Below are 22,857 nucleotides of genomic sequence, written 5' to 3'. Positions count from 1 at the left end.
TGTGCTGTTGTATTTATGTGAGGCTGAACAAGCTGGATCATGTCTATTCTGTCATAAAAGGAAATCCAAACGAGTGGGGATGACGTTTTGAAAAGGGCGTGTCACGAGTGGAGAATACTCCGGACAGATTTCACAGTGTCAGGTGTCTCGCACTCTGAAGTCACAGGTTCTTACTGGATAAGTATGTTAACTGTTAAGATGACCTTTGTTATGTGCACTCAAGGCAGTACAGTGTGTCAGATTTTTGGGGGGGCGTGATAAGGACTGTAGTTCAAAGGTCTTCAGAAAGATCAATTTCCATGGTGACCATGGTAACGAAAAAGAAGACTGCACATGTGGGAGCCTGAAGCCACATCTGCTGTAAGAGAGATTCTCCAGTCCCGGTTCTGGAAGCTTTCGGTACAGCTGGGCGTTTAACGAACTGCATCAGCTTGTTATTGGCTTAATTGGACCAATTTAGTAACTCCTCCCAGTTCTCCAGCTGGTGGTGCTTTAAAGAGACCTGCAAAAGCTACAGACTCCCTGTTCCCCCCCCACACCCAGCTTGATTTCCACAACAGTATCATAGGACCTCACTAAACTACAGGGCTGCAAATCCCTCTTGTTATTATCCTGCATGGTATCTTATGTATTTTATTAAACCTGAGACTTTCAGGACAGAAGCCCCTTTGTTGACAGTGCTTGTTATGTTGTGTTGTGTTGTGTTGAACAAATTTCTCTAGGGGAAAATAATAAGAAATTTCAAGTTGGAGAGTCAGTATCTGTATCTCTGTATAGTATAGTAATCTGTATAGCACACACGGACACATCATGAGCCCCTGCGGGGGGAGGAGAGATTCCCACATCATACGTGTGTTTTGAAAGAGGATGCAGATTTCTAGATACCGAACCGGTGACCTGAATGTGATGGAAGTTCAGTGGAAGTCCTTCGCCTTCGCGACAATGAGGAAAATGAACAAGGTCTTGTCTTGTCTGAGGTATGGTGGTATTGCGGTCTCGGACTGGTCATGGGTGGGTCTCTCTGGTCCAGAGGTTGTGGTTCTGGACTCTTGCTGCTTTTAAATGACAACAATACGACTGACCAGTGACCAGTGACCAGTGGTCAGTGGCCAGTGGCTCTTAGCCTTGGCTGCAGACTGAGTGGGCCTCAAAATCTGTTTTCACACCCCTTTCACCAAACAGTGAAGTGTGTCAGTTCCTTAAACCTCAGATGCGTTATAACTATAGATTGTAAGATACAGAATTACTTATTTAGAGAATTCAGCTTTAAAGAATGCTTCAGCTTTAGAGAATCTCATTAGGACCTGTCTTTGAAACTTTGGAGTCTAGAACTGCCCTTCTACTGCAGATGAGATCCAATTCCCACATGGCTGCCCAAAAACCTTCCTATTTCAAGCTCCCGTGTACTACGACCTGAAAACTAAAGGCTGTACGATCAGCTGAGATCCAGATTCCCACCCAAGCAAGGTGTCTGTTTTGTTTCAGAATGGTGTAGGAACGGCTCACGTTCATATCTGCGCTTGCTGAAAATGGTGTTTCAAAGGATACATTCCGACCACAATACCACAGCCCGCATACCACATTGGCATGGTTATGTATTTGTCACACAATAAGGAGGTTGTACTGAATTTAAGGAAGAAGAACAGAGGTTTTACTGGTGGGCACTGCATCAAAAATGATTTTATTATTCCGAGTCCTGGGCCCTTTTTAAACAGTTATTGATCAGTAGGAAGGTTCAATACAAATGAAAAACTATAGAATATCAGAAATTGCAGCACATCATTCCTCTGCTGAGAGCCAGACGGGCAGGAAACCAAATCTCATGAATAAGAAGACAAATCAATAGAGTGGGAAATTTAGTAGGCAGTCAAAAGACATTTTACGGGCAATTTAATCACCTGGCACAGCAGCATTGTTCTGTGGCCAAAACCCTTTACTGTAACTCCTTGGACAAACACTGCTCTGTTCTTCACTTGGGATAATTGCTGTACATTTTGCCATCTGATGTAGATCGTTTTTGCTTTTATCTGTTAAATGTTTGAAATTATGAAACAATGTAGAAAATTGTGATATCTTCAAAAGCATATGCTGATCCTGATGGCGACCCACCAAATTGTTATTTAAACAGTCATATAGGTTTCTGCTGTTCTCTCTGAGGATAGAGAGGATGATAATCTATCAAGAAACCAAGTCAAATTGATATGTTGTGCAATATCTGAGTGTTACTGCAATCGTGTGTTTGCCTCTCATAGGCAGTACCTTGGCATTTGAGTATCAGTTATCAGTGAATCATGCTCTGTCATCGACAAAACAGAAAGCAACCTGGATGAAACAGAAGTATTTCTTAGTGTGAGTGTGTGTTGGCATGCTCTGAAAAACAAGCTTTTTAATTTCTGAAACATGAAAAATAATTGAAAATACCTGTCGTCCAAAAGTCAAAATAATCACTGAGAGACGTTTCTTAACAAGACAACAGTTATATGTTGTAATACGTTTGCCTTCCCATGACAGTCATTGTTTCAGTAAATCCTGAAATTGATCGCATGGAGATTCCAGGCAAAAGTCTTCTTAGAGCCAGCATTAACAATGCAAAGGCCACTGTCAGAGTTCTCTGACACAGGGCACATGTATACCCTTCTTCTTACAAAAGAGTAAGAGAGATGTGATTTGAAATCAGTCTCTCCCAGTCATACGTGAACAGACCTGTGATTAGACTGCGGGATGCAAAGAGACATGCAAGGAAGAACAGGGCCCCCTCACGTGACCTGACACAGTGTTTCAGTGTCTCCCAGGCCTGGTCACAGAGGGGGGCTGCTGGTTTGATTCAGTGTAGTGCTGTCACTGGAGCACAGTTTGAGCCAGGGCAGTGGCAGCTCGAGTCTGGCCTGGCTCTGCTGCACGTGCTGTGGGGCTCATGCATGTCAAGAGAGCTGGATGGCACAGCCTTGCACCTCCAGTGGGGCGCGTAGGTGTCCTTCAGCCCCACTAGTTACAGTATGCAAGAGAGTCAAATGACCTGTTTGATCTGGTGCCTCCAGATTTAAGAAGAACAAAAGAAAAATGGAAGTGAGTGGATCTAGAAGGGCCGGCACAGGACATGCTGTTGTTCTCAAACATACAACAGAAAAAAAGCTGAATTGTTTTTTTTTCCAGTTAATTAAACTCATCAAGCACAAGTGAGATGTCCGTTTAGCTGCAGCAGTTTTAGGATGGGAAGTGTAAACCGCACTCTGTACTGTACGCCAGCTTCTGTTGTTTTCTATTACCCCCAGTCAGCGGTTTCTGAGCTACTCGGCGAACGGACTGCCTGTTTTGAAGTGCTCATCTTGAGGAAACTGCAGCTGGACACGCTGATCCGCCATCAAGACCGTGAGAGCAGACCGCGGCAGGCTGCAGACAGGCGCTTGTGGTTTGTGGATTCAGGCTCTTTTGCTGAAAATGCAAATTGGCGATCTGATCTAGCCGATTGATAAAGTCTTCACCTCCGACGGTGTGAGAGGAAAGGAAGGTCAGCTTGCGTCACAGCAAGAGCAGCTCTGCGAGATTAACAGGCGGCTGTGAAGCGGAAACGTGGAAGGTGGAACTGGTGGCGGCTCTGCACCGTGCGTTGGGGCGGGACGATGAAAAGACAAGCTGAACCAAAGACAGCTCAGCCACAGCTCTTCCTGCACGCAGCGCTGCGCCATATCTCTGTGTTGACGTGCTTCTCGCTCCTACGAGCCTGTGCAGTATATGAGAAAGAAAAAATGCAAACGTTGACGGACTTTCAGAACTTTGTCAGCTTTGTTCAGATTCTCCAGAGTCTACGTGACGTCTTGAAACCTCAGGCCTCTGGGCTTGTAACTGGGAGCCTGTGGGGTCAGATTCCTGCTGCTGTATCCTGGAGCAAAGACGCTTCGCCCAGATTGTTCCCCTCAGCGGTACAAATAGATATCGTATTGGATAAAGGCTTCGTATAAATACACACAAAAATGAGCAGTGTGGTTATCTGCTGTCTTTAGTTCATGTGTTTCGGCTCTTTACAGAGTTTTTGTAAAAAGGACCCACCCCCACTGTTTGGAGCCAACAGAAATGTCAGAAATCCAGGAGCATCCGAGCATGAGAAAAAGAGGAGGTGGCAGAGATATGACTGCCTTTACATAGAAATCCCTGTAGTGAGCACGACATTAAAACAGACATGAATGATTAGCTCATGCTGTATATTACAGAACACTTTTGATTTGGCTACATTTTCAGCGCATTCATTTCAGAAGGATAGCTGGGACAATATGAAATCCCTAATACAGTAGATTGTCCAGAGCCTACAGCAACATCTCAACCTCCTTTTAAACTCTGTACAAACGGTAATTCCCAGTCCTAACTATAAAGTGTTTTACATCTTAAATAACAAGTTACCCAATTGTAAATGAATCACACCGATTTATGTAGAAATCATGGAAAATCCAGTTTGGTCTTGGTGTAGATTGTTGAGGAGTTTTAAAAGGTGGTCCCCAGAAGTGATAAGCAGTCAGTGGCATCCAGCACTGTGATTGTGTAACATGGTTTGTTTGTCCTTGTGTGCACGGCTATGCGATTGGGTTCTCCCACAAACCAAACAGCAGCTACAACATTACATCATACAGCACTTCTCCAGTGTTAATAACTGACAGATACTGGTGAGTTTTGGTAAGAGGAACATAACTGACTTAATGAATTGAGCCCAGTGCAAATGATCATTTTCATTTATTTTTTTTTCTTTTAAATGAATAACAATCTAAAGCATAATATGATCTAGAAGAGGAAACAATTTTTACTAATGTGCTTGTGACTGCAGGTTGTAAGTTAGTGAACGGAGCAATCGGTGGTGTAGTGGCTTTGTGGCTAAGGATCTGCACCTGTGGCCGGCAAAGGAATCCTACTCTGTTGGGCCCCTGAGCAAAACCCTTAATCCCAACTGCTCGAGGGGTGCTGTACAATGGCTGACCCTGCGCTCTGACCCCAAGCTTCTCTCCCAATCTGTGTGTCTCATGGAGAGCAAGCTGGAGTCTGTGAAAAGACAAATTCCTAATACAAGAAATTGTATGTGGCCAATAAAGTGATCTCTTATCTAATCGATATGCAAATTGCAATGTAACTCCAGACTGAGTGCAGAAGAAGGTGCTGGAAACCTGTTGTTGCTGCAACGTCCACAACATAATTGAGGAGCATCAAGGTTTTATCATGAGAAGAAACCGAACCACAAGAACCACAAGAAGGCACAACACAATCTCACATATTGTAGTGTTTGAAGAGTTACTTGGCATGGATTGTCAGCAGTTGTAACATTAGTTCAAGTAGGGAGCTGCTTCAGCATGCGTAGACTGCAAAGGAACAGGTAACGGGTTTATTCCTGCTGAAAACACGTTTCAGCTGTGGAGCCTTCTTCGGGTGTGAGGACAGCTGCAACATTAACTGTCTTGGGTGTTTTCCTCTATATTAATAGGCGTGTGTGTAGTACAGTATATAAACCATGGCTAAACATGCACACAGGACAGAGTTGATGGATTTGAGGGCATACAGTAGGAACATGGAAATGCTGTTGGCAAACATCACTGGAGATGAATCTTGACAAGTAAGTAGAAGCTGCAATACTGAGCTCCTTGCACAGCCCAGGGAGACTTTTACTGGAGAGGAGAAAGTCACACAGTACAACAAGCAATCACTCTGACATAATAAACTTTTGATTAACTAAAGCCTGTCACCAGAGGTCTACAGGAAATACATTTCAGTCTTCCATAACTCTATATTTGTCCCTCTACAGCTCTTTCTGTTTCTGGTTCTATGCCAGTCATGTTTTCTAACTTGGTACTTTACTTGTCTTGAAGGAAATTGATTGCTTTCAAATTTTGCTTTGCAGAGTAATAAAAATGTACTGCTCTGTTTTTATTATCAGAACATGAAACTTGTCTTTTATCTCCTTTCTCGTGTAAATCTCTAGCGACCACCCCAAATAATTGGTTTTTAATTTGGCTGGTAACCTCAGTTCTCCCAAGTGTCCAGATCCCCTCCCCTGGCACTCAGCCGAGAATGGTCATAGTGCTGAAATATATGCAGAAGTTCCTACAGTGCTCTTCTGGATGCAAGGAGCAACACTGGTACTTATGATACAACTGCAGCAATAACCCAGGCATAAAATGCAGCAGGATGAGACATCTGTATCTGGCCTACTGGGCCTTTGGCATCAAGCAGGACCTGTTGGTTGTGCGGTGGCCATGGAGGTGCTGTGGAATAATTGGGTGTTTTTTTATATTATTTCATACGAAAGGGTTTTTGTGGTTACATGGAAAGTGGTGAACAGCAGAGGGTTTACAGTAAGACGCAAAACCAGTGACCTAACAATATTGTTTATCTTTTGACTTGCTTGCGCTGGGGGACGCAGTTTGACATCGGTTTGCCAGGGTATACACTTCAACAACATGACTGGGTAGCTTGGTCCTTACTCTCACAGCTCTCTGGGTAAAAAAAGTGTACTTCCACATGGTTTCTTCTTGTGACCCTGTGGTTCGTGTTTCCCGGTTCAGGATTAGCCAATAAGAAGACATATTGTGATTCAGATAAGGACACAATTGTGCATGTTTACATGTTCCTCAGCGCACACCTCAATGGTGAAAACAATGGTTGGGGCAGGCAGACATGACAGCTATTTTCACTACTGTCATGTGGGCGATGGAGGTTTGATGTTGCAAAAATCATTGCAGTGTTTAATTACTGTAGATCACCTTTTCTCTGAGCCCCAGCAGTCATTCCCATCACCTTTCACACGGATGCTCCAATTCAATGTAAATACAGTACCTTGTTAAAAACATGGCATTAATTTAAGTCCATTCAAAGCAAACTAGGGAAATTGAACCAATAATGAATTAATTCTGCCTTAGTGAACTGCCCACTATGTGCTCCACCAGAGAGCGTCAGGGACACGGTCAGCCCACAAGCTCAACTTGGGAACAGATGGCACGAATGCTTCAAAAGACAAGGCTGAGTAAATAGTTTAATAATAGGATTGTTTGCATTTATAGAAGGGACACTGCTGTAAGGGGTGATGTACTACTGCAGCCCAGAGACACATTAAACCTTGGTCCTGACTTTATTAAAGATCCCAGGGCCCTGTTCAAAAGAATAGGTGTCATTCCTGGTGTCCTGACTAAATTCCACTCCATTCCACTGTGAACACTGCCTGGTCTCCCTAAATGTTCCCCTAAACTGAACTGGTGAAGCAGTTTGTTTCTCCTCCTCTAGCACCCCGAGCGCATCTGCTGTGATATGGGGCTGCTGGTGCAGAGTGGCTGCTGTGTGTCTCCCAGTAGATGGTCCCTGCATCTAATAGCGCTCAATCCTTTGGGTTGAAAAGCTCTGAATAAATGCAAGGATTTATTTCTAGTGTTTTGTAAGTCTTCACAACACTGCAACACTGTCAGTGGTCACAACCCTGCTGCTGCAGTGGCTAGAGCTGAATGTACTCTATGCACACATTTCCATTATCCTTCACTTTGGCACTTAGGCTTCCCACCCGATGGATCATGTATCATAATCCTTTCATCGTTGCATGTGGTCAGGAAACTTCCAGTACCAGTCTTGGACAAGTTCTGCTTTGGAATACGCTGCTTACAGGGGTATTCCTGCACGTGCATATACTGTACAGTATGTAGAAAACCTGTCCACGAATAGGCGTACTGCATGCATGCTGACATCTCGGCCCCATCGTCGCTAATTGTGGGACCAAACACGTGGTGCCACTCAGGAATCCTGTAGCCCTGCCATTCGGCACACCTTGCTCATTTCTTTTAATTGCCTGATCCGAGTGCTGTATCCAGATGCGCCTGGAAGGATATCAGGAACTCTGCTCTAAAGGGTGAAAGGACAGTTTGTTCCGGATCCCCCTGCAGAACCTCTGTGCAAACACACACACTTTCTGGGTTTGCTCCTCCCGTAAATCTACCCCCCTGCTGCCACAGCCGCATATCTGAGTGCATGCTGGCTGCTTTGCTGCTCTAATGCCGATTATTTCTACTGATCTGATTTCTTTAATTTTACTTGGGTCCCTGCTTATCTTGGTTCTAGGCAGATCAAGGTTACTTTTAAGAACCTGCCACGCAGAATTGCTGGTGTTGGCTAGATCATGGTCAGCGGGGCTGAAGCACTACTGTCTCAGCAAGGGTTGGACCTAGTTACTAGACAGAGGGAGTATGGCACTACATTTAACACAGCAGAGATATACTGCAGTATTCATTAGGATGAAAGGTGTTTTTTTCCAGTTCTTCCTTTCTGGCTGTAATCCATGTGGGCACTCCATTTGAATGAACTTGAGTATCGTGGGCAGATTTCCTTCACCAGATAAGCAGCCCAAAATATTATACAAGAGTCAAGCTGCCTCCTTGCTGATTCTATGAGTTGTGACATCCAGTGTGTTGCTCAATGAACCTCCCAGGAAAAATAAAGAAAAGAAACAGCCAAGGACAATAAAAAAGCATTATTCTCAAACAAATGCTCCTCCAAACAAAACAAAAAATATCCCCCTAAAATAGTCAATTTTCTTATTAAGCAGTACCACATGCCTTTAGCAATGTGTGTTAGACATAAAAGCTTTACATAACAGACCCTGCTTTTGATCAAGAGAAGGGTTTTCAAGCTGTCATGCTGTCAGAGACTGATTGATTGGGTTGACCAGCATGGATTTTTAACATTTTGCCTGTGCTCACACCGTGCTTTGTGTAAAGAGTTCACAAATTCTCCAGATTTTCATTTCAGTTTTCACTTCATGATTTAATTGTGTGCATCATGGTTGTTTTTATGATTATCAACTCAGAAGGATTCTAGTTGGAGCTGATACTTCCAGCTCCTTACTTATCAGTGGTTCCATCTCATACCATACTAAAGGCATTGACGTCTTGGGGATCCCACAAAGAATTTGTCACTCTTGACATAGAAATCTTCTTCTGTTTCATTGTCTGGGTCTAGATTAGGGGAATATGTCCAAAGCAAACAGGTGTATTCCCTGTAAATAAGAGAAGTGTCATGATTTGCTTGAATTTGAAAAGGGAAGCTACAAAGGGAAATTATGATTTCTTACTTGATGTCCAATCCTACCCCATACATTTGTTTCTCTGATTTTCTGTTCCATAAGAATGTACAGCCAGCCAAATATTCTTTAAGTTCCCCCTCTCTGGCTTGTAAGGCTTCATTCAGGGTAGTAATGTCAAAGTCATATCGTTGGAACTCTCGGGTCACACATTTTGCTGCAGCATTCTGGAGAGTCATTGTCTGGACCATTCTTCAGGGTCTTGATGTTCCTGGTCCTGAATTATAATACTCTGGTTTGTGTTTTAAACTGCAGACAGGTGATCCCTCTGGATGCAGCTGTCCAAACACAAGTATTGGGGCAGGCTATGTTTAGGGTAAGCAGATCCGAAAAACGGCAGTCCAGCTTCAAATCCAGCTACCGGGGAAGAAAGCAAGTGCTTGAGGACCTTCTTGTGACAGCTGACTCCATGCCATGCCAGGCTGTACATCATGATCCTGCTCCCTCCACCATTAGCTGATTACCAAAGCACTTGGACAATGTGCTGGGGGTGGAAGATGCCTGTGTGTGAGAAAGGTGTTACACACCAGCTTCCACACATATCTTGACAGAACGTGACTTTGATGTAATGGCATGGAGACCTATCTGATTGGAGGTCTCATTGTACTGAAGCCTCCACCTACCAGAACTGTCGTTGAAGTTTATTTTCTTCCTCCTGTTCTTCTCTTGAGGACTTTAGTTGCCAAAACTAGATTGAGGATTCAGTGAGCAAAGATGCTGCTGCCTTGAGGACATCTTCTGGAGTTGTGTTAGCAAGCTTTGAACTTTGAGTTATCCCCCTTTCAATACTTTCTGGATTTTGTGCAGGCTTGTGTTGACTTCCAGTGTAGCTGGAATTATTTTCCCATCTCCTTCAGCTGAAGGAGCCCTTCTTACAGCATTTATTTCTCTAGGCAGTTGTTTCAGAATAATCAACTTTCAGTACTATCAGATTTATTAAGCACTGTTGAAATGTACACCAAGACTTTAAACCTATGTGCACATAGCATCTCTGTGCACTGACAATTTCTGATGTGTTAAAAGATGAGATTATGTAAACACGCAGTGCCTTCTGTCACCTGAACAAACTAAATGACAAGAGACTGATTATGACGTAGATTTAATTAATCTGAAGAGCTGTAGAAGTTGAGATGGTCAACTTGTTTAGAGACTTGTTAAAAGTAGGTCATCTTTTGTGTCTACCATTGTCAGCCTACTCTGAAGAGATCAGCTGTATTGTTTGACAGTCGGCAAAAATGGTCTTTTTCTGTTTTTATTCCCTTGAAATTGAATACAGCAACTGATTGCTCTGTTTCTTCTGTAGGTTTAGCAACTGCCAATGCTTTATTTATGAGTTGCAGACAGGCCCCATAGAGTCACTGAGGAGGCTTAGAGTTTAACCTGGGCTTTAACTGGTGTGGCGTGGCTGGAGATGGTCTGGTGCCCCAGGGGAGAGGAGCCCAGGGGCTGCTGGGAGGGGCGTGAGGACTGGGCTGGTGGAGCAGAGATCGTCAGGAAAGCTGGAGCGAAGCTGGTTAATCAGGGAGCAGCTGACCGGTCGAACTGGGGTCTTGTCCTCCTCTCGGACATTCACTGCAAACTCTCCTATAGGAACTGTTGATTAGGGGGCACTTTTTCAGAAATTTTCAGAAAATTAGGAACCCAACAAGTTGGCTAAATCTCAGTGCCTTCTACAAAAAATGTTTCCTTTGCAACATTTTATTGTTTAATTTATTATCCAATTCTGGGGAGTTCAGACTTGTTTTCTAACTGTATAGGAGCTCACATCTTGGTGCACAAACTAAAGTACCCATCAGCCTTTAGGTTGGATTGACCACTGGATGCTAACAAATCACTTAACAGGAAGAAGATAAACAAAACTGTGATGTAAATAGCGTACCTTTCACTAAATTTCTATGACAGGGTATAAAATACTGAGCCGCTCGTTACAAAGCTGTTTTAACAACCTAAGCACCTAGAAAAATCAATGCAGATCAGTGTTGTTTTCTTCAGGTATCAGTGATGGCCTGTCCATCTGCTTTCTCAGAAACACGAATGCAAAAAGAACCAAGAAGCAAGACTGTGATAACAGGAAACAAGTGACAAAAAAAGACAAGTACTGTAAAATTGCTCAAATGTGCATGCTGCCCTTCAGGATTAGAAAATTGATGTTCCACACTCATTGTCAGCATATTCAGTGTCATTCCTAAATAAAATACAGGTTTCTCCTCCATAATAATTCTCATGTATGTGCTTTTGACAAATTCTGACAGATTGTATTCTTCAATCTATACTTCACAAGACCACAGTTATGAAATAAAGAAAACATTAAATATCAGATCAAGCTTCCTTAAAGATCTCGTTTAGCACTTATCAGGAGGATAAAAATGAATTGAGCTTGAAGAGCCTGGTTTAGGGGAGGATAGATGGGAAATCTAATTCCTGATGTCCCAGGTGTCTGTGAGACGTAGTGGTGTTTTGTCATCTGAGCGAGGAGAAAGGATTTAAAGCAATATATACTGCAGCTACTCTAGGCTTTAAGCCGTTGGCTATGTTCTCCTCATGGTTTACCAGAAGCATGTCCAGTTTCTGCATAAATACCAAACCAGGCCAAAGTCTTGCTGGTTTGGTCCTTCACCATGTCCGTTTGCACAACAGTACTTGAGTGTTCTATACCAGGGTGGGCAGTCAGAGGGACACTCCAATCAAGCTCTTTCCTTGTTTAAAGATCAGTTAAAAATGGTAACAAAGAGAAAGGGTGGAGTGTCCTAAAATTAGGAGAGTAGGAGCAAAGTGCAAGATAAGAACCTGGAAAATTGAAGCACGAGCCAAGAAGCTCTTAATTTATATTGTTCTGTCTTTAATACCAGATTCTGCAAGTAGAGAGTGTTTACAGGAGACGAGGGGACTAGACACCAGTGTTCACTCCATGACCTGCGAATAATTTAAATATTATTATTCTTCTCTTCCTGCAGACAAGATCTTTTATGGTGTTTCCAGGAAAATGAAATGTTCTGTTTTTTATCTTTTTTGGCCCATCTTTTTCCATTAAAAGTACATTTTCATCTAGCCGGTCTTCAGGTTTATGTGCAGAAGGAACTGGATGTGGTGGAGAGGACTGCCAGCTTTCTTCAGTGTTATTGGAGGTCACCTCAATTGTTACTAATTGGTTATGCAGTCCAACAAATTCCTACTTTAATTTGGAGAGACTGAGGTTCTAGGTAGTTTTCTGCCATGTGTTCATCTACTGATGCTCCAGATAGTCACCTTGCAGAATATGAGCCAGTGGACCGTCCAGCAGTCTGCTCTTCCCCTGACCTTTGACAGTCTGACATCTTGTCCACCTCCTGTCTTGGTGATGATGTAACCAATGCGATGCCAGTGCTTGGAACAAAGGTTCCTCTAGGACCTCTTGCTGTGCTTTGCTGATAAAGAGGCTGCATTCAGCATATTTCCTAAATTCATTTTTCTCCAGTAGCACCTGATCTACTCCATGTCCATCAGTCAGGTCACCAAGGGTGATTGATGGGTTTGCAATCTTTCATAATCTCTGCAGTAAGAGACTCCAGGTCTTCGGTGAATTTGATCTTGATCGCGCCTGGGGTGGTCATGATGCGTGCAAATCCCAGGCAGTGGAGAGTCAAAGAGAGTCTGCCGTTCACTCCCGCTGGGAGATGTGTGAATTTGCTGACCAGCCTTGTACTGATGGAAAACCCAACACCATCTTCAAGTAGCTGTTTTATACCAACTGCTTTTCCCATGAATCACACTTCACAAGCATGGGTGTGTTTTACACAGGGAAAACATCTGGAGGTTGAATCTGGGCAGTTCTCTGTAAGCTTGAGCTGCACTTTTCTCTGAACGGTCTGCTGTTTTACTGCTTGCATTACCGCCATCATCAATCCTAAGTCTCATCAGGAATTCCCAGGACCTCAACTTCTTCCTAAACCCTTCAGCATCTTGGCAGTTCCACAATCAAACTGTTTCAGAAGAGGAGTTTGACTTCCACGCTGCAGAAACACAAAATACTACGAGGTAATGTGCAGCCTGCTCATTTGTTTGCAAGTTTCATTTTTGCGTAGCTCAAAAGCAAGCAGATATTTAACAGGGATGGAAGAAGGTGGCTTGCTAGGAAGGAGAAAAAGATCATGCTGGCTCTCTCCTGCATTTCTCGTTGATTTCTCGGTTTCAGCTGAAGCATCCCACATCAGCCCAGTGCGAGTCAGTGAATGAGTCAACCTGCCTCGCTTTGTGTAGATTTCCATTGATTTAGCTGTGTGGGAGGATGGCAGGATTTGGTTAAAATCCCTGACTTTCAGGGTTAGTGAGAAGACGCAGGGATGCCGCGATAATGTATGAGTGGGTGAAGATCAGCCCAAAGATTTCATATCTATGCCAAAAGAAAAGATTAGACAGGAGAGGATGAAAGTGTAAAAATGCAGTTGCATGCTGGGAGTGTTTCAGTAATTGAATACGTCTGAGATATATAAACTGCATAAATGCAAAGACAAGTAATCTCCCTCTGTTGCTGTGCTTTCTGTTCCAGAAATTCTATATTCACCGCTCAGCTTTTGCTGACCTTCAGACTTTCGACAAGAATTTCGACAAAGTGCTCTGGCCATTTATAGAATGAGAGATTGCAGTAGCATGCAGTTTAACTTTGTGGAAAACTGAGAACAGCAAAAAAAGAATGTTTATTAAATCTTTGACTGCTGAAGACTAACATTGTTCTGTGAAAACCGAGATTCAGAGTTGTGAACCATTCTTCTGTAAGAAAATCTCAATTTCTTGTGTGTGGCACTCAGTGTTTACAATGCATATCTGGACACATAGACACAGTGACAAACGATAAACGTCTAATTGGACAGGTTACTGCAGTGTACAATAGCAAACGCCTTCTTCGACAGTATTTTACCATATTTGTCACGCCCTCTGCCTACCACGTTCTCACACGGAAACACACCCGCGCTAATCACACCCCAGCTCTGAGCACTTCTGCCAAACGACACCACTCCTGTCAATCAGCCAACCACGACACTCCATCAATCAGCGCTCCATCAATCTTCTTCCACACACAATAATTAAACCAGGACCCTCTGCTCTTCGCCTGGTAAAGGGCTTGCCCTTTTGGATTGGAAGCCTTCTCGTTGACCTTCACCTCTTGAATCACGGAAGTGCCTTTTGACTAAGCCTTCTGCCCTACCCTCTCCTGGATTGGAAACCTACTTGCCGACCTTTTGTTACTGACCTCGCCTCTCGCCTAGCCCTCATTCCCTCTGGGAACTTCTCCCTCATCTCTAGACCCCCTACGGTACCGCATAGGGCACATCTTCCCGTTTGCTCAGTGGGTCAACCATGACAATATTCCCATGGTCCGGTGTCATTAAGCAAAGAGAAGGCCTGACGAACAGTAAAGCAATGGTGAAAGTACACCGGTATGTTATATTTAGTAAGGGAACGTTTCTCCAATGTATTCATCCACTGCAGTGTGACCCAAACATGTGCCAAAAATAACACTACATCAAAGCGGTTATCTACAGTATGTGTGCTGCTAGATAAGATTATACAGTATTACTTTTTCATAATAGTGGCAGACCTGGGGATTGTCTTCATATTTTACAGGCCCACGCACTCAGAAAACCAAGCATCCTCTCCGAAAGGAAAACCCTCTGTGTCTCCAGCACTGTCCAGAGGGTCCAGTCCCCAGCTGCTTCCATGCCACAAGCGCAACACCAGAGGCTGCTCCCATTATGGTCTTATTTCCACACAAACCGAAGGTAGAACTGGGTGTTAAAAGAAACATCACAGCAGCTGGGGACTGAGGCTGTGGGTCATTACCGGTTCCCCGCCAGGCCGAGCCTCTTGTTTTTAAACACCAGCCCACTGACAAGCTGAAAGAGGGTGTTGTTCCCGTTTGCTTAGTTTCCTGCAGCTTTTGTGACTTGAGCATGTAATGGTGAATGGATCATCACTCCCCCAGCACATAGCTGTCTTTTAACACCACATGGGCCAGGCCCATGAAGAGAGAGAAGGTGAGGGGTAAGGGCTTGTCTTACTGCAGCTGCTGACATGATAGGAGGTACTGGCGTGCCTGTCGCCAAATGCATTTGAGAGGGGACTCCAGGGCAGTACAGCAAGTCTTCCCCTCTACAAGACAAACTGTTCTGCACACAAATGCACAGCAGTGTGCATCTCTGACCACATTGTGAGGCCAGGTCTGCACTACAGAGTGCAAGGAAGAAAAGCTCGTGTTAACGTGCAGCACACATGCTGTAATTTGCAAGCATTTGTGTTCCTGAGCAGGAAAGCTTAGCAGAGCTCAGCAGGACTGTCTCACAGTTGGAAATGTCTTGACGTTTCACGAGTTGCGGGCTCCTGCACAATCTGCACAGATATTTTATTGACGGGCAGTTTGCATTGACTTGTGCCACAAGCACAGCGGGAAACACGCCGATCCTATTTTAGCAGTGCTGTGAATATTGGGACGTGCAGTGTGAAAACCCTTCTCAAACTTAACCATGGTTCCCATGTTCCATTGCTCTAACTTGAGTTCGTTAGTTTTATCACGGTGTAGATTGTACTGTATTTTGCCATTCCTTCTGTCATATACGAGCTTTTATTGTGAATTTCCACAGTAAAATTCTGGATGAGGGCAGCTGAAGCATCCATGTTCGCATTAAATACAAAGCTAAAATAACAGCACAGTAATTTAAAGCCTTGCATAATATTTTATAGAACTGTACAACACAAATGGCAAAGATTCTGTGTCTTTTATGAGATTTTGGAAGCTGGTACAGACTAAATTTTATTCTTATTATTAATATTATTTATAAGAATTAACCCATCTTGTTTATATGTGCATTATTCATTTGTAGCAGTGCAGCTCTAGGGAGACTGCACTACCCATAATAATCAACACTCCTGCCTCTTATTACAAACTGAAGACAATCTGTTCCTGTGCTTAACATGAGAGTTTTTGCCTGGTATTATCCAAAGCAATAAAGGTCTCTAATCCTGATCCTTGAGAGACCTAGTCTTTTAATCTGCCTGAATCACCAATTTCTACAGATTGGGGAACTCTTGTAAAATATTACTCTTGTCAATATTAATTAAACAAGGCATTTGTTAAATAACCTTTGTGTGTTTCTAATATTAAGGTGATTTTGAATGTGAGATGTGGCTGTGCGTGTATTATTCAAAATAATCATGTAAAACTGCTGAAGTACACGTCAGTAAAAAGGATAATGCTTTCATAAGAAAATGCACAATGGTCTATATGTGGAAAGAAAATTTCCACCTGCAGAGATAGCTGTTCAATAAACAGCGCGTGTTGAGAACAGTGCTGGCTCTGGAGTCACAGCCCATTCTGTCCATTCCTCTTGGCCTACTGGCTTATTTCAAGCAAACAGAAGATTAATCACCGCTTGACACTGAAATGTTTTGCTATGCAAAAACCCTGTGGGACTTCGGTTCACTTTGAATGTGGCTCCGTGCTGTGGCCGCTCAGCGATGATAAATAGCGAAGTGATTAAGTGTTAAACAACAGCTGGTATCCAGGTATCCAGAATGGTCACAGGATCAGGCTTAATGAGCGGAAGAAAATAAGGACACTGGCTCTCGTTTGGGAACAAATAAACCCCCTTTTTCTCCACCGATAATCAAATCACAGCTCAGAACCTTCCCTATCAAAACACATTTTGTATCTTAATTTTGGTGGGTGGTAAAGGGACTAATAAGAGCACTGGCACTCCAACTGAATTCCAGGAAAAATACTGTGATAAAACTACGTTGTGATGAAAAATATTGTGATGAAGAAGGACAATTACCCGCACTGTGCCCAGTTCGTGTTTTGCTCATTAATTCACTGTCCAGGTTTGCTTATTCTCAACCGGCTCAAGGCAGCAGTGGCCTCTTAGTCCATACCAATAGGAAAAGTCCCAAACCTGACGCATAAAAGGTGCTGGAACAGTGATGAAGAGTGATGAAGGGCGTCCTGGGAAAGGGTGGTGAAAGATCAGACACAGAGTACAGGAACTGCCCTCTTGTACATGATGGTTCCCCTCGTACAATCCGCCCGTCATCTAGGTGCAGTACAGTATCCTGCTCCGTTAAAGATCCCCTTGGTGGAAAAGGCTGACATTCAGGGTCCAGAGAAGGTCGGGGTGTCTGTCTCCCTGTTGTCTGAAACCTGCTGGGCCTGTGATGGGCACCCGCGTTTGGAATTAGCAGGATGGACCGCAGTGGGCGAATGGCTGGCTTGTTGAACGGGTTTCGGTGGCGATGAGCGCGTGAAGACAGACAGACGCAGCTTAACGCGCCGAGCTGTGTCTCGGACTGAGCTGCCGGGGAGCCTGATGTCTTCAGGTTTTTACTCCACCCGTTTTCAGTCACATCATTACTTGCTCTAACTGTTTAATTACTGTACCTGTGCAGCTGTAATACAGTACTTGTAACCAGGCTGCAAGGTGCTTTACTGTATAGGTAACTGTGCCTTTACTCGATAGTGTACTATCTTTTTAATAGCTCCTTTACAATCTCCTAATAACTGGATGATTCGTGTCTCGTAATGACGAGATAATTCACGATCATTTTCATGTATTTACGAGATATCTTTTCTCGTAATTACGAGATACACGTGAAATACTTTTTTCCTCTTGATGGCAGCAATGCGTTTCCGTTCATAAACACATCATTCCAGTCTACTGTTCTGCACATACAGTAGGTCTGCGGCATTAAAAGGAAAAATGCTCGATCCCCTTTGATCTCGGCATTTTCACTGGGTCCACAAGCGCACTCTCACTTCTTGTGAGCCTGAAAGCTCGTTTGAACAAGTGTACGCGAGAGCTCGACCACGCAAATCCCGCAGGGACTGAATTACTCCCTGCGGAGTACTGTACAGTACGTGCCAGAAACGCGAGGTTCAGCCGGGGCAGTTTATTGCTCAGAGATGGTGTTACTGTGCTATTTATGACTCGCGGACATTTATTAATCGTTTTTATATTGATAAACTGGGCTTTGAAGACAGTTTAGGCAATTCGGAAATAAAAGATTTTCCGAAGAATAAGGACAATTTCCTCGCCGAACTAAAACTGAATTCTCCTCTCCCCGTTTCTTAAAATGCGTATTTGCAGCTCAAGTCGCTCGTTTTGAATAACCGAGTTGTAACGGTCAGGTAAAAGAAGTCTCGCTGGACCGGTCAGGATGTGCGCTTTGCTTTGAGGTGCAGCATCACATTCGGTTATAACTCATAGAACCGCTTCCACGACGTCGCCTTCGGTGGATCCGATACACGATACAGAGAACACCACTGTGGAAGCGGTCACATCATATCATAACTTTAAAAAACATCAATTTCAATATGTTACCGACGCTCCCCATACGCATTTTTCTGCGATTTCATAAATGAACACCTGGATTTGATATCATGGAACTTTGAAGAGTAATTTCTTTAGTTTTTTTTTTTAAACATTGTGCGGAACATAAGCAGACGAAAGTAACGAGAGATCGTCCGTTTCTAGCCTGAAAGAAAATTCAGACAACGAAAAAACACCTTCGAGCTCTTGTTTTTTTCTATCCTTGACACAGTCTGAGGGCTTTTGGAAAGAAACAGATTAACACATGAGAATCGGGGCAGTGCAAACACATGCTACTCGATCACCAAAACCCTGCGCAGCCGAAACAAACATCGTGAACACGACAAACGTTAACGTTTTCGAAGCAGACGGCGCTATTTTAAAGTGTCATAGTTTTTATGACTTAAAGATTGTTCGGCTGCTCTCCCGAGCAGACCGGGTTGATCTGAGTGAGAATCCCCCAGTGGGTTCCTCCTGTCAGACCTGCGCTCCAGACCCGGAGACCTGGGCCGAGTGACCTCGGGTCCGGGGGCTCACTCTCACACACCTACAGCCTTCTGCTCCAGCCAGCCTGGCCCCTAAATCCGCCTAATCATAAAACTCACTGGAAACTGGGGCTCGAACTGTTTTCAGCTCTTGGACTTGTTTGGGGGGAGGTTCCTTTTAACTCTTGCATTTCAAAATGTTAGGTAACATTACAAATTCGAGTAAAAAAACAAACTTGCAAATGTTCCAGTCAAGCAGCTTCATTAACCTCACAATTAAGCTTTAATTAAGTCATTATTAAGCTCGGCTGGAAGGAAACGTGCAGGTGGGTGGGAATGCCTGGAATTCAGTTAAGTGTGGGAACAGAGGGCGACTGTATCTCCTAGGAGAAGGTGGAGGGACACGGCTAAAATCCCAGGTCAAGCGGTGCTTAAATTGGCCAATGCGCTAGGAATACCTTTCAGAGCCCTGTGTACGATTCGGGTCACCGAGGTAGAAAAGAGATGGCGCTGCCCTGGAGCGAGTCCAGAGGAGAGCGAGCAGAAACATTCCTGGGATCAGGGGTTGTCCTCACTCCCACGGGCAGGCTGGAGCTGAACCGCCTGACGCTGGAACAGAGACGAGCGCACAGGGACCTGGCTGAAGTCATGAACACCCGGAGAGCCGGTGACGAAGTCGGGCGCTGGGCTTCTTCAGAGTTAGCAGGCGCAGGTGGAAACTACGCAGAGGCGCGTTTCGCGCAGAATAACAGTCCGCGCGTGTTTACTTCTGCGGAAGCTCGGACGCATTCCTGAGCCGGCACCCTGGCTTCTCTCTGGACAGAATAATCTCTCATGAGCTCCCGTCTCCCTTTCTGTACGTGTTCTTACGTTTTTAACGTTTTAGGTCGGGTACTTTTGCAATCGGACCTCGGTTCGTCAGGATCGGGTGTTTCAGTAGAGGTGTCGGAATTCCGAGCGGTTCTGGCGGGGTCTTATGATGGAGAGTGGAGTTCTGACTGTTCAACCTGTGTTCCTTCTGGCAAGAGTTTATCTGAGCATCTGATGATGGGACAGTAACCAGGAGAGAGTGTGACAGCGCTGTTTTCTCGGTTCTCGGCTTTGAACACGTCTTATTTGGATGTATTGACTTGAAACCTCTTTAGTTATAACTTGAACTAAATTGATTAAGCATTTAACGTAGACTGACGTACCATTTAAACAAATGTCTAGGGTGTACTATAACCCAGAAGCAACGTCTTTTACCTATTTGAATACAAGACAACATTTTTAAAAAGCTTATTTTTGTAAATGACACATGTAAGAGTGTAGGAGGCCTAAAATAACTTCTGAGAGGAACAAGCATTGAGTACAAAGTCTTCGTTTTAAACAAACATTGACTACTGACACTAGTTCGTTTTATTAGTTCTGCTGAGCAGAATTATATCGACCCATAAAATCTCACACATTCTTCTGAAGTTGATTATTTGCTACGACACATTTGTGTACAGTACCCGAGTTCTGTTTTCTCGTGAAGTAAGAGCTAATTTCTCCTTAAAGGGGAAGCCTAGCGCGGCACATATCTGGATAACATCATTTGTGTTGCGTACATATACCTTTTTCCTTCTCGCTGAAAAAAAATAAATGTTTTAATCCACGTGTTTAAACGAATGATCGCTTACAGGTATGTCTGATTTGTTACGTAAAACTGCGTGCGGAGACCTTCTTGTTTCTGAACTCAATGGCTAATTGTTACAGCATTGAAATTCTTCACCAAACGGCAACAGATTTCGTTGACGCGTTGAAATGAAAGGGAAAGCATGAATATTTCATTTTAACACGCGTGGAGCTGTAGTTGCAAACTCTCTCATGACCTCGTTTGATCGTATGCCCGCTGGTATACAATTACCCGCGCTGTGCCCAGTTCGTGTTTTGCTCATTAATTCACTGTCCAGGTTTGCTTACCGTGAGGAGAATCCGGCTCTCACATCGCGCACCGCGTAGGAAGATGCCCGGAGTCTGCGACAGGACAGGCGTCCGAGGTAGGGGTGGGGGAAAAAAAGCTCCGCACTCTGAAGAAATGTATCTGCCGGCGCCGGGGGCCGCAGTCCGTGTGGTTCAAGCGGAAAGCCCGGGGGGCGCTGCTTCAGCGAGGCGCTCGGGACCCGCCGGTGCACTGCCTCGCGTGCTCTCGCTCGCGCACATCTGCACGGGGGAAGCACCCCGCCACCTGGAGCGCGCGCAGCATCCCCGAGCGGCCGCGGGAGGCTCTTAAAGCTGCAGCGCGCACCTCGAGCTCTTTCCCCCGAGCGGCCCGACGCGAGCCGGGCTTATAAAAGCTTGCCAGCTCTCTCTCCTTTTCATTTTGAAGACCGCCTTCGCTCTGAATTGGTTCACCCTTGTGTTCTGCATCATGTTGTCTAACCTGATCAGCTGAGGTTAGCCCATTCGTGGTTAACACAAAATGTTGGCTCCATTTAAACAGTTCACTTACCAGATAGGAGAATTTTAATGTGATTATGTATATTCTTTATGCTACAATGCATATTTATTTATTATTTAAAATGATCAAAAGCTTTCTTTAGGAAGTTAGTGTTTGCTGTTCCATGTCCTGTAAGTGAGTGCACATCTACTGCTTTTATTGTAGCATCAGGAGTCCTTGAAAGGTGAAAAAAAACTTTTACTTCTTGCAAGAACCATATCTGAAACTAAAAGCTGAAGACATTTTCTGTCTACAGTGGCTCTGTCACAGTGTAGGATTTCTGTCTAGAGTAAATAATTGTTCAAGGTTTAATGAAAGTTTGTGGGTGTCTTTTCGAGATCAAGTTCAGGTTTATTTGTCATGCCAGCCATATACTGTACAAGTATACAGTGGAACAAAATATCATTCCTCCTGGTCCGCGGTGCAAATGCAAACAGGACACTGATGTAGACAGGGTACATAATACTGCAAATGACAAGGTAAATACATAGTACAATATACACAACGCACTGGGAGGATTTAAACCCTGTTTCTGGAATCGGGGTGGGTACAAGTAGATTCCAGGGTGTTGAGGAGCCTGACAGCCTGGGGGAAGAAGCTGTCAGGGAGTCTGGTGGAGCTGGCCTGTACACTGGGATATCTTTTCCCAGAGGGTAGGAGGGGTCATCTACTGTACTGGAGACCCTGTGGGAGCAGCATTTGTGACAGATGACAGGAATGGAAGGGAGGGAGGCTGCAATGATCTTTTCAGCCGTTTCCACAATTCAAGACATTTGACTTTGACATCTCAAGATTTTGTTCTTATAAAAATGTACGAATATTTAGATGCACAAACAGAATGGAAATAACATTTAAAATAAAGTGGATGTGAGAAATGGGTCATCAAATTTCTGTAGATTTCAGTTTACTGCCTTACTTTGGATACATCATTTGTTTTCAGAGAGAACATACTTGACGAAACACTTCAAGAACTAGAGAGCAGTCTCCACAACCAGTGAGGACTTCTGCTGTATAGTTGGTATGGTTTAAAGAAATAACATACTGGCTGTAGTTTGTCCAGGTTTTTTGCAGGACCTAGAACAAAGCAAAGAATTCCAAAGTCAGATGAGTTTTCTGATAACTTCACCGTTGCCTAACGATCCTGTGCCAAAGGACAATCACCAGAAACGGATTCTGGGATCTCCATGGAAGCATCCTTGTACCTGGTCTTAGAGGTCTTAGACAATGTTCCTGCACGTTCATTCTCCAATTGTTTGTTAGAGTGCTGCTAGATAGGCTATTCTAAAGGGCTCAAGAGACGGGTGCCCAGAATAGCCCATTTGTACAGATTGGGTGGGGGGAAAAAGGAGCTGGATGGTGATTTATGGCCCCTGAAGTCCTTCTCATTCCTGTGCTGCTGTTGTCCGACAGGTGGGGACACGCACAGCAGGCACTGTCCACAGCTGCCTCCAGCCTGGAGCCCCAGCTCGTTCCCCGTCAAGAAGA

The 22,857-nt window shown here is 44.2% G+C and overlaps 1 protein-coding gene across 1 annotated transcript in view; it reads right to left on the bottom strand.

Annotated features, from left to right (window-relative positions):
- gipr (gastric inhibitory polypeptide receptor) overlaps positions 1–21,360 on the bottom strand; it is a 36,754-nt gene extending 15,394 nt beyond the window's left edge. The window contains exon 1 of the mRNA XM_006627684.3: positions 20,856–21,360. The gene's annotated coding sequence lies outside the window, so the exon portion shown is untranslated. The remainder of the gene's footprint in view (positions 1–20,855) is intronic.
- Between the last annotated feature and the right edge of the window lie 1,497 nt (positions 21,361–22,857).

Source organism: Lepisosteus oculatus, chromosome 3 (genome assembly GCF_040954835.1).
Source record: "Lepisosteus oculatus isolate fLepOcu1 chromosome 3, fLepOcu1.hap2, whole genome shotgun sequence".
NCBI lineage: Eukaryota > Metazoa > Chordata > Actinopteri > Semionotiformes > Lepisosteidae > Lepisosteus > Lepisosteus oculatus.
The sequence above is the reverse complement of the archived record's forward strand: the minus strand, read 5'-3'. Positions and strand labels throughout refer to the sequence as shown.